Source organism: Symphalangus syndactylus, chromosome 10, assembly GCF_028878055.3.
Source record: "Symphalangus syndactylus isolate Jambi chromosome 10, NHGRI_mSymSyn1-v2.1_pri, whole genome shotgun sequence".
In the NCBI taxonomy this organism is placed as follows: domain Eukaryota; kingdom Metazoa; phylum Chordata; class Mammalia; order Primates; family Hylobatidae; genus Symphalangus; species Symphalangus syndactylus.
The window spans coordinates 101,736,049-101,748,203 of NC_072432.2; the positions used below are offsets into that span (position 1 = coordinate 101,736,049).

A 12,155-nucleotide genomic window follows, 5' to 3' on the forward strand; every position below is an offset into this window, starting at 1 on the left:
TCCCCTTTTGTTTTGGCAAAAGTGAGTTGAGTTCACACTGGACTCTCTTCCCTTCTGCAATAGTTACTGAATAAAATCTGTCCTTACCATTTTAACTAGTGTCCAGTTTATCTTCGACATTTATAATTCTAGTTATGGACCAACACAAGTACTGGGCTCTCCCAAATTGGACATGCATGGAATATCCAAAGAAGCATCACAAAGGCACTAAGAAATGAAGTACAATATAAACACCACTCAAGCCCCACACATCCCTGCATAAAGCAAAGATGCAAATACCACAGCAAAAGTTTAGAAAATGAAACCAATATTGGAACTACTGCCCACAGTTCCTCTGCTTCCTAGATCCTATGTCTCACTTTTTCTTGCTTTACCCTTCATTTTGCTGGAGCACATCCTCTAGTTGTTTCCTGAGTTAAGAATACATTGGAATTAAATTTTTTTAGAATGCGTATCTGAAAGTGATTTTGTTCTCTCATACATGATTGGTAGTTTGGCTATCTATATACAGGGGAGTTATTGTTTAATGGGTACAGAGTTTAAGTTTTGCAAGATGAAGATTATTCTGGAAATTGATGGTTGTACAACAATGTGAATATACTTAATGCCAATATTTTTAGCCAGGTGAACCAGGAAGAGGAGTCATAATGGATTAAGGTCCATCTTAACGACCTCATTTTACCTCAGTTACCTCTTTAAAGACACTATATCCAAATATAGTCACATTATGAACTACTGGGGGTTAGGACTTCAATGTGTGAATTTTTGAAGGGACAAAATTCAGTTCATAACATTTGTTTTTACCACAATTTTTTAGAAATTTAAAAATATGATTACAATCAACTATAAGGCCATTTATGTTTAATTCCCATATAGTATATAAGACTTAGATCAATTAATGTACTTACATGTTTGCTGTGTTATGACATTAATTCATTATGTTACATGTTTTCATAATTGGTGGTTTATATCTAATTGCTCATAATTTAGCAAGATTATTGCTCTTACTTTTGTAGTCACATAATAGCTTCTTTCTTTATATAAAATGTAATAATCTTCAGATTATAGGATGATGATACTGATCTTGGATCAGTTTATTGTAGTTTAGAGGGGTAATAAGTAATATTTTGTAATGCCTAACAAAATAATCATATAGACAGTAATGTCTTATATGTCTAAGACATTTCTAAGTTTGTTGAAGAAACAGAATTATAGTTGAGGTTTTTTTAAGAGCAAACTTTTTGCTTATCTTTCTTTATTCTCATTCCTTGGCTCTGTCTCCTGGTCTCTACTAACTACTCAATAAACATCTGTTGAGTTAATGAATAAGTGAATGTGCTATGCATAGTACTTTTGCCTTTGTCATTATTTTGTGCCTTCTCATATTGGGGATGATTTCAAAGTGGTATTTCCAAAAGTGGATAGAATTAGATGGAATTTTATTTGACCTACACTGTTTTAGAAAAAAAGAGAAAAAACTTAATTTTTAAGTAGCCTTTATTTCTGACTAGCCTGTAATTTTTTGTTTTCCCAGTAGAGGGATCTGTTTCATTAGTTGTTTCATTAGTAAGAGTATTTACCAATTAAAATTACTTGATGAGATACTAGGGTTTAAAAAGCTGAAGAGAATAAAATCATCTTATGAATTGCCTTGTCTTTTTGCATTACTTACAGCATATCCAAGTTAGTTAATTGGGGACTTTCTCCCCCTTCATTGTTTACTGGGAGATCTGTACCCCAACCAAACTTCCGGACTTAGTCACTTGGGTATTGTTACTTAGCTGATTCTTATCACTTAGTCACTTGGGTATTGTTACTTAGCTGATTCTTATCAGAAGCAGGAAATTGTCAAGTTATGTGTTAAAGTACAACAGAATCTAAAACTGAACAAGAGATTTCCTTTTAGAATTTTATTTTATTGCTAGCTGGTTCCTTACATTTTCCTTAGAGTATAACTACTGACTTGCCAAAAAAGGTCATATTTATCATGACCTATATACACAGCAAACAGTACCTTCCTCAGAATTTACAAATCATACACAATATAACTGATTAAATGATTTGACAAACTTGGTGTCATTAATATATAGCTATACCTATAGAATTTATAAAAGTAGTTTGGGAAAGAACATGTTTTCAGGTGTTTTGTCTAGCATTATTCATGTATTTACACTAGCAGTTCTCTAAGAAAGGGTTACTAAAGTGGATCTCTTAAGGGGTCTATGGAGCCAAAACTATTTTCTAATACTAGGATGTTAATTTCCCTTTTCACTGGAGATTCCAGAGGCTACATGAAATTCAATTACATTGTCAGTATTTGTAAGATCTGCAAAACTGTCAATATATATTGAGGAATGATACATAATAGATGGATAAAAACAGGGCCATATTTTTTTTGCTGTTTATTTTACATACAGTAAGATTTACACTGGTCGTTGTGAATAAAATTTGACAAACACTTAAGAGTTATGTAATCACTGCCACAATCTAAATAAGAACAGTTCTATCACTCCCTCTCAAGAAAAGAAAATAACTGCTTTATGCTTTGTATTCAAACCCATCCCCAATCATTAATTTGTGACAACTATTGATCTATTTTCTGTCCCTAGGTAGTTTTGCCTTTTCCAGAATGTTATATGTAGACGCTGAGTCTGGCATTTCCAGTTAACATAATGCATTTGTTTCATTTGTGTTGTTGTGTAAATCAGTAGTTCACTCCTTTTTAGTGCTGAGTAGTCCACTGTATGGATGAACCATCATTTATTTAATGAGAACTTTATAAATTTCAAGAAAAACTAAGTTAAACAAGAAAAGAAATTTAATCATAGGAGGTGAGCCAGTAATAAACAATACTCATGTGGTTACATGGTCATTAATGAAAACACTGAATATATATCACTTTTTCAAGACAATGAGGCCAAGAAAGGTTACATGAATGAATACAGTTGGCCCTCAGTATCTAAGGCAGGAGTGTCCAATCTTTTGGCTTTCCTGGGCCACACTGGAAGAATTGTCTTGGGCCACACATAAAATACACTAAACTAATGATAGCTGATGAGCTTAAAATAATCACCAAAAAATCTCATCATGTTTTAAGAACATTTATGAATTTGTGTTGGGCTGCATTCAAAGCCATCCTGGGCAGCATGCAGCCCGCAGGCCACAGGTTGGATAAGGTTAATCTAACGGAAATCAGTGCCAGTTTCCTCTTCCCCAATACCAAAATCCAGAGAGATGCTTAAGTCTCTTATATGAAAATGGCCTAGTACTTGTACGTAACCTATGCACAACCAACCTCCTGTATATGTTAAGTCATCTCTAGATTACTTATAATACCTAATATAATAAAATGTGAATAGTTTCTTCACTGTATTGGGTTTTTTGTTTGTATATTTTAATTAGTGTATTTTTTTTCCAGAATATTTTTTACCTGTGGTTGGTTGAATCTGTGGATGCAGAACTAGAGATGTGGAGGGCTGACTGTATCTTCATTTATCTTAATAGAAATGAACTAAGAGATAATATGTATATATTATTTAGATATGTATCTATAAAGAATATCAGAAGAAACCTGTTTATACATTTAGCCAACTCTGGCTGGATCAATAAAACCACCATCTTTTCACTTTATAAACTCTTAGTTAGCTCCCAGAATGCTCCACATAAACAATTTATTTTTAAATGTAATATAAAAACAAACGGCCTGCCTTGAACTCTAAAGGTGTAAAGAACAAAAAGAATAATGATCCTGGGGACAGGCCAGGTGTCAGGTATAAAACAGGACAGATCCAGAGAAGCAACATAAGAAATTTACACCCACTGGTTGTAAGATAGAGACTATGGATTCTGGTCTTATTCTCCTCAAAAAGGGTGATGCCAAAAAGGGAAGCATAATATCTGGGGAGAGCTTACTGATGTATCTGTCATCCATTGTGAAGGTTCTGGGAATTATCTTCCTGAGACATGGAAGCAGAGATTTTATTCAACCTAAACCACCTCTAACTCCTAAGTGCTGTGGGAAAGAACTGTTATGAATAAAGAAATGTGACCTTTACCTAAGGAGAGAGAACTGACCTAGGTAACTTGACCCTCAAAAATAAAATGGGAGTCACAAACTAGAAACCAGAGGCATGACAGGAAAAGTGTAAGATATGAGCTATCCTTTATTTCCCTTTTACTATTATCTCTAAATTGCTTCCATATTTGGTTACATGGGCTGTAAGGTGGAGGGCACTAGGAAGATGGTCTAGATTCTCCAATTTTCAAAAGCTGGAGAAAAACCCCCAAAGGATTGTGAAGGTTAAAACAACTTTAAAGATGCAAAGTAAAATATAGTCTCTGAGATCTGATTCAAGGAAAAAATGAGAATAGGAACCAGGCCAGGCCTGAGAAAGATCTATGAGGCTTAACATAGACAGGGGTGTCCAATCTTTTGGTTTCCCTGGATCATACTGGAAGAAGAATTGTCTCAGGCCACACATAAAATACACTAACGATAGCTGATTAAGAAAAAAAAAAAAAAAAAAGCTCATAATGTTTTAAGAAAGTTTATAAATTTGTGTTGGGCCACATTCAAAGCTGTCCTGGGCTGCATGCAGCCCATAGGTTGAACACGCTTGACCCAGAACATGCCACACTGTTCTCACATAAACTGAAGCAATGCTCCACATTTTATACTATGTTTACATATTACATATGAATACATTTGATAAATTACAAATGTACAATATTTCACCTTAGGCAACTTGTTTATCTTATCCTAGTTTTCAGCCCTGTTTGGCTGGCCCTATAAGCAAAATATGCCTATAATATATTCAATTTCCCTCCTAGCCACACACTTGGGTTGTAGCCACTGCTCTGCCATTAGTGATCACTCAGGGCCTGTCATACCAACCTCCCAGAAACTCCATCTCCTTATCTACAAAATAAGGGAATTGAACTGGATAATATAAAAAAGTCTCTTTTATTGTCAAAATTACAATTTCAATTTTTTGAACTAAACAAACTCAGTTTTATTTTCTAAGTTTTTCATTACATTAAACCCTCATTATTCTGATCCTTACCCTTCTAATCTAATTATCGTATTTCAATGTCACTCCAAGTTATACATATTTCCAAAATAACATACACAAACTAACACAGAGGACACTAAGACTATAATTTTCCCATGCTTTACATTATTAATAAGGTTTAGATTGTGTCATCTCTTCTAGTAAGCATATTCATAAAACCTGAATATGTTTACTTGAATGTTCTCTCCAAATCTCATGTTGAAATTTGATCCCCATGTTGGAAATGGGGCCTAATGGGAGGTGTTTGGGTCCTGGGAGTGGATACCTCATGAATACATTACTGCCATCCCTCTTGAGTGAGTTCACATACATAAAACCTGTGTTAACCTAAAATATCAGACATATTTAACCTATGATTAATCATAACATTTGAGTATTTTTCATATTAATTGCTGCACTTAATTCCAATTCCCCCTCATGCCTTCCATGAGCTTATGTCATTTTTATCACAAAATGGTTTTAGGACTCTACCACTTAGCCCTTGATACGGTTTGGATTTGTGTATCCACCCAAATCTCATGTCGAATTGTAATCTCCAGGTGACTGGAGGTGACTGCGAGGTGACTGGATCATGGGGGCAGATTTCCCCCCTTGTTCTGTGATAGCTCTTGTTCCATGATGAGTTCTCATGAGACCTGGTTGTTTAAAAGTGTTTGGCTAGGCCGGGTGCAGTGGCTCACGCCTGTAATCCCAGCACTTTGGGAGGCCAAGGCGGGCAGATCACCTGGGCTCAGGAGTTCAAGACCAGCATGGCCTACGTGGTGAAACCCTGTTTCTACTAATAATACAAAAGTTAGCCAGGCGTGGTAATGCACACTTGTAATCCCAGCTACTCGGGAGGCTGAGACAGGAGAATTGCTTGAACTCGGGAGGCGGAGGTTGCAGTGAGCCAAGATGGCTCCACTGCACTCCAGCCTGGATGACAGAGTGAGACTCCATCTCAAAAAAAAAAAAAAAAAAAAAAAAAGAAAAAAGAAAGTGTTTGGCACCTTCACCTTCACTTTCTTCCTTCTGCTCTGGTCATGCTTCCTATACAGCCTGAGGAAACTGTGAGCCTTTTAAACCTCTTTTCTTTATAAATTACCCAGTCTCAAGTAGTTCTTTATAGCAATGTGAGAGCAGACTAATACAGCCCTATTCAAGTTTATCATGCCTCCCATTATCATTTTGGCCCATGCATGCCGTAAGACCTACTGGAGTTACAGGGAACCAGTACACTCCATACATTCTTACTTAAAAATCCTGGGTATAAAAGAACTTTGCAACTTCTACAGTATTATTGCATAGGCACAACTTCATACACCCTTCCCTACAATACTCTGTGCTTCTGCGATCTATAATTCAAGAAAAAGTACCACCATAAATCCAATTGTTTGGATTAATTAATGCTACTACGTCAACCCCCCACAGACCAAATCATGCCGCTTTTATCTTCTTAATAGGACTCAAATGAATCCTTGTATCTCCATTCCCACTACTACTACCCCTTAGTAGTAATGCGACCTACTTGATGAAGCCTCCTTAAGGTGTGTATTAGTCTGCTTGTGTTGCTACAAAGGAATGCCTGAGGTTAATCTGTGAAAAAAAAAGGCTTATTTGGCTCACAATTCTCATGGCAAGAAAGTTCAAGATTGGGCATCTTCATCTGGTGAGGACCTCAGAATGCTTCCACCCATGAGAGATGGCAAAGACAAGCCAGCATGTACACAGATCACATGACAAAAGATGAAGCAAGAGAGAGAATGGGGAGGTGTCAGGCTCTTTTTAACAACTGGCTCCCATAGGAACTAATATAGTGAGAACTCACTTACTGAAGAGGGATGGCAGTAATGTATTCATGAGGGATCCACTCCCACGACCCAAACACCTCCCATTAGGCCCCACTTCCAACATGGGGATCAAATTTCAACATGAGATTTGGAGAGAACTTCAAACCATAGCAAGTGATCTCCCAATTTCAAGTCCCAGTATCTTCTAGCTGGAAGCATTTAGTTGTTACATTATGGGGCAAAAAAGATCTGAAACACAAATTCCTTCTATAAATGTTTGCTAACGGAAGACGAAAGCTAAATAAAAGGTCTCCAATGGATTTTCTTTGAGTTATAATGAACTTACTATTCTTGAGTTCCTCAAAATTAAGGAGAAAAAGAACTCTTCTAACTCTAATGACACCTTTAAAAAATGTATTAGAGGATTCTGGGGAGAAAGCAGAGTAGAAAGCAACAAGAATCTTCTCTCCACCTAGACAACAATTGTACTGGTATAATCTGTCTTATTTAAGTATTTTGGAACTCTGGAGCACATTCTAAGGCTTGCAATTTCCAGGGAAAGGGCTGGAAATAAACTGCTGTTACTTTTAGTCAATTTCAGCTCTTAGTTCAGCAGTGACTATCCATTCCCCAACCCCCAGGCAGACACGCACGTGTTCCACAGCTTTTGGGCAATAAGACCTGTCCTCCAACTATCAGGTATCTATGCTCTGACAGCTAACTGCGTTTTCTGATCACTGAGATACAGACACAGAAGCAGGCAGCTAATGTTTCACCTCCCTCCCAATAGCTAGAGGCCACTGCTCCCCGCAGACAGGCTGAAGGGGATTTAAAAGACCAGGGCCTTTTATTTTCATATCTTCATTTTTCTCTTTCTCCCTTTTTGGAAGACAGACATTAAAGGGCTAGGACATTCAGAAGCAACCATATAAATGGGGAATTTAGAAAATCACTGTGCGGCCGGGCGTGGTGGCTCACGCCTGTACTCCCAGCACTTTGGGAGGCCGAGGCAGGTGGATCATGAGGTCAGGAGATCGAGACCATCCTGGCTAACACGGTGAAACCCCATCTCTAATAAAAATACACAAAATTAGCCGGGCACAGTGGCGGGAGCCTGTAGTTCCAGCTACTCGGGAGGCTGAGGCAGGAGAATGGCATGAACCTGGGAGGCGGAGCTTGCAGTGAGCCGAGATCGCGCCACTGCACTCCAGCCTGGGTGAAAGAGTGAGACTCCATCTCAAAAAAAAGAAAAAGAAAAAGAAAATCACTGTGCATGTCCAGGAAAAGGCAAAGGCTCAGAAAAGATCTGAGATAGCCTACAACAATCAAAAAACAAAAAGGGCTGGGTGCAGTGGCTCAAACTTGTAATTGCAAGACTTTGAGAGGCCAAAGCAGGAGGACTGCTTGAGCCTAGGAGTTCTAGACAAGCTTGGGCAACATAATGAGACCCTGTCTCTACAAAAACTAAAAAATTAGGCAGGCATAGTGGCACACACTTGCAGTCCCGCCTACTCAGGGAGCTGAGGAAGGAGGAACCTTTGAGCCCAGGAGGTCAAGGCTACAGTGAGCCATGATCATGCCACTGCACTCCAGCCTGAGTGACAAAGCAAAACTCTAAAAACAAAAAGAAAAACAAGCACACAAAAAAACCCCCAGCAAATCCTGAGGAAAGGAGACAATCTGATTTCCAGTTACCACATTAGCAGATTCAAATGTCCAGTTTTCAACAACAAAAAGGGATACAAAGAAATGGGAAAGTATGGCCTATATGAAAGAAAAAAAATAAACCAACAGAAACCTTCCCAGAGAAAGATCAGAAGATGGGCCTAATAGACAAAGACTTTAAAAAAGCTATCTTAAAGGTGTTCACAGAACTAAAAGAAGACACAGAAAGGCAAGAAAACAATGTACAAAGAAAGTAGGAAGATGAGTAAAGAGATAGAAAACCTCAAAGGAGGCTGGGTGTAGTGGCTCACACCTATAATCCTTGTATTTTGGGAGGCTGAGGTAGAAGGATCACTTGAGCCCAGGAGTTCAAGACCAGTTTGGGAAACAGCAAGACCCTGCTTCTACAAAAAAAAAAATTAAAAAATTAGCCAAGCATAGCAGCGCAAGAAGTTCCAGCTACTCAGGAAACTGAAGCAGGGGGACTGCTAGAGCCCAGGAGTTTGAGGCTGCAGGGAGCCCATGAACTGTGATCACACAACCAAACTCCAACGTGGGTGACAAACTGAGACCCTGTCCTAAAAAAAAAAAAAAAAAAAAGAGGAGGGAAAAATCTCAAAGGAAACTAAAAAGAAACTGAGGAGCTCCTGAGGGCAATAACTGAAATGGAAAATTCACTACAGGGATTCAAATAAAGATTTGAGCAGGCAGAAGAATCAACAAGTGTGACGATAGGATGACATAAAAAAAAAAAAGACTGAAGAAAAGTGAGCAGAGGCAAACAGACACTATCAAAAGAACCAACATATACATTATGGGAATGCCAAAAGAAGAGGGGCAAAGAGATTATTTGAAAAACTAACGGCTACCAGCCTGGCCAAACGTGGCGAAACCCCATCTCTACTAAAAACACAAAAATCAGCCAGGCGTGGTGGCATATGCCTGTAGTTCCAGCTACCTGGGAGGCTGAGGCAGGAGAATTGCTTGAACCTGGAAGGCAGAGGTTGCAGTGAGCCAAGATCACACCACTGCACTCCAGCCTGGGTGACAGAGCGACACTCGGTCTCAAAAAAAGAAAAAATAATGGCTAAAAACCTCCCAAATTTGATGAAAGACATAAATATACATATTCAATAAGCTCAACAGACTCCAAGTAGCATGAACACAAGGAGACGCACAGCAAGACACATTATAATCTATCCAAAAACAGAGACTCTTGAAAGGAGTAAGAGTAATCTGTCACATATAAGGGATCCTCAATGATATTATAAGCAGATTTCTCATCAGCAACTCTGAAGGCCAAAACACAGTGGGCTAATATAGTCTAATAAACTACCAAAGGGGAGAAGAAAAAAAAAACCTGTCAGCTAAGAATCCTATACTGGTAAAACTGTCCTTCAAAAGTGAGGGAAAAATTATGACTTTCCAAAATAAACAAAAGTCAAGGAAATTCATTACCACTAGACCTTCTGTGCAAGAAATGCTAAAGGAGCAAACTAAAAAGCAACTGCACAGCAAACAATTAACAAAGCAAAGAGACAGCACACAGAATGGGAGAAAATATTTGCAAACCATACAACTGATAAGGGGTTAATATCCAAAATACATAAGGAACTCCAGACAACTCGGTAGCAAGAAAACAACCTGGTTTTAGAATAGGCAAAAGATGTGAACTAACATTTCTCAAAAAAAGACATGCAAATGGCAACAGATACATAAGAAAATGCTCGGCATCACTAATCATTAGGGAAATGCAATTTAAAACACTAAGATCCGTTAGCATGGCTTTTATCAAAAAGAACAATAAAAAGGTTGATGAGGACGCAGAGAAAAGCAAACATTTGCACATTGCTGGTGGGGATGTAAATTAAATTAGTATAGCCATTATGAAAAAAAGCATGGCGGGTCCTCAAAAAACTAAACTAGAGCTACCATATGATCCAGCAATCCCACTTCTGGGTATATATCCAAACAAACTAAATTCAGTATGGCAAAGGGACATCTATATTCCCATATTCATTGCAGCATTATTCACAATAGCCAGGATATGGAATCAACTTAAGTGTCCCATCAATGGACTAATGAAGAAAAAATGTGGTGTATATACACAATGAAATTCAGCATTAAAAAAGAAGGAAATTCTTTCATTTGCAACAACATAAATGAACCTGGAGGACTTTATGCTAAATCAAATAAGCCGGCAAAGAAAGACATGGTCTCACATACATGTGGAATCTAAAAAAGTTGAACTCATAGAAGTAGAGAGTAGAATGATGCTTACCAGACACTGGGGATAAGCCAGGATGGGAAGTTATTGGTCAAAGGATATCAAGTTTCAGAGAGGAGGAATAAGTTTTGAGGCCTATTGCACAGCACAGTGATTCCAGTCAGTATAAATGTATTACATATTTCAAAATAACTGAGTACATTTTAAATGTCTTCGTTATGAAAATGATATGTAAACAAGGTGATGGATATGTTAATTAGCTTGATTTGATCATTTCACATTGTATACATGTGTCAGAACATCCCATTGTACCCCAGAAAAGTATAACGAATTATGATTTGTCAATTAACAATATTAAATTTAAAACCGGAATAAAGAAATGTTAAGAGGAGTCAAACAGGTTGAAAGGAAAGGATGCTAGACAGTAATTTGAAGCTATATAAAGTAAAAGTAAATGCATGGGCAAGTATAAAAGCTAGTATTACTGTAGCTTTAGTTTGTAACTCTGAGGTTTATTCGGTTTGTAATTTTTTAAACATAACTTGACTACACAACAAAAACATTACTCTAAAAGCTAGTATAATTGTAACTTTAGTTTGTTACTCCACATTTTATTTTCTACATAAGAGACAAATGCATAAAATAACCAAAGGGGGTAGGGATGGAGCTGTACAGGAAGTTACTGTATGTTACTGAAGTTAAGCTGGTATAAATTTAAATTGGAGTGTTTTATCTTCAGAATGTTAAATGTAACCCCCATGGTAACTACAAAAAATAGCTACTGAATAGACACAAAAGGAAATTAGAATGGAATTATTCTATTAAATTCAGCACAAAAGACAGTAACGCAGCAAATGAGTGACAAGAAAGCTGTAAGGCATAAAGAAAACAAATAGCAAAATAACAGCAGTCTCTCCTTATCAGTAATTACTCTAATGTAAATAAACTCTACAATCAAAAGACAGAGATTGGCAAGATGAATAGAAAAAAATATTCTAAATATATGCTATCCATAAAAGACTCACTTTAGATCCAAAGACACAAATAGGTAAAACGTGTAAGGAGGGAAAGGCTAGTCCACGCACATAGGAACCATAAGAGAAGTGAGGTGGGCTGTATTAACATCAGACAACATAAACTATAAAACAAGGAGGTATAAGAGACAAGGAAGGATACTATACATTAATAAAAAGTTTAATATAGCAAGAAGATACTATGATAAACATTTAACATGTAATGACAGCCCATCAAAATATATAAAGCAAAAGCTAACAGAATTTAAGGGAGAAACAAGACAGTTCCACAATAATCACTGGAAAATTCAATACCTGACTCTCAATAATGGGCAGAATAATCAGACAAAAGAGGAAAGAGGACTTAACACTATAAACCAATAAGCTGTATCAGAGAACACTATCCAAC

At 37.3% G+C, this 12,155-nt stretch overlaps 1 protein-coding gene across 7 annotated transcripts in view; it reads right to left on the bottom strand.

Annotated features, from left to right (window-relative positions):
• Positions 1-12,155, bottom strand: part of NCK1 (NCK adaptor protein 1) — a 92,355-nt gene that overhangs the window by 27,682 nt on the left and 52,518 nt on the right. The gene's annotated exons all lie outside the window — the stretch shown is intronic.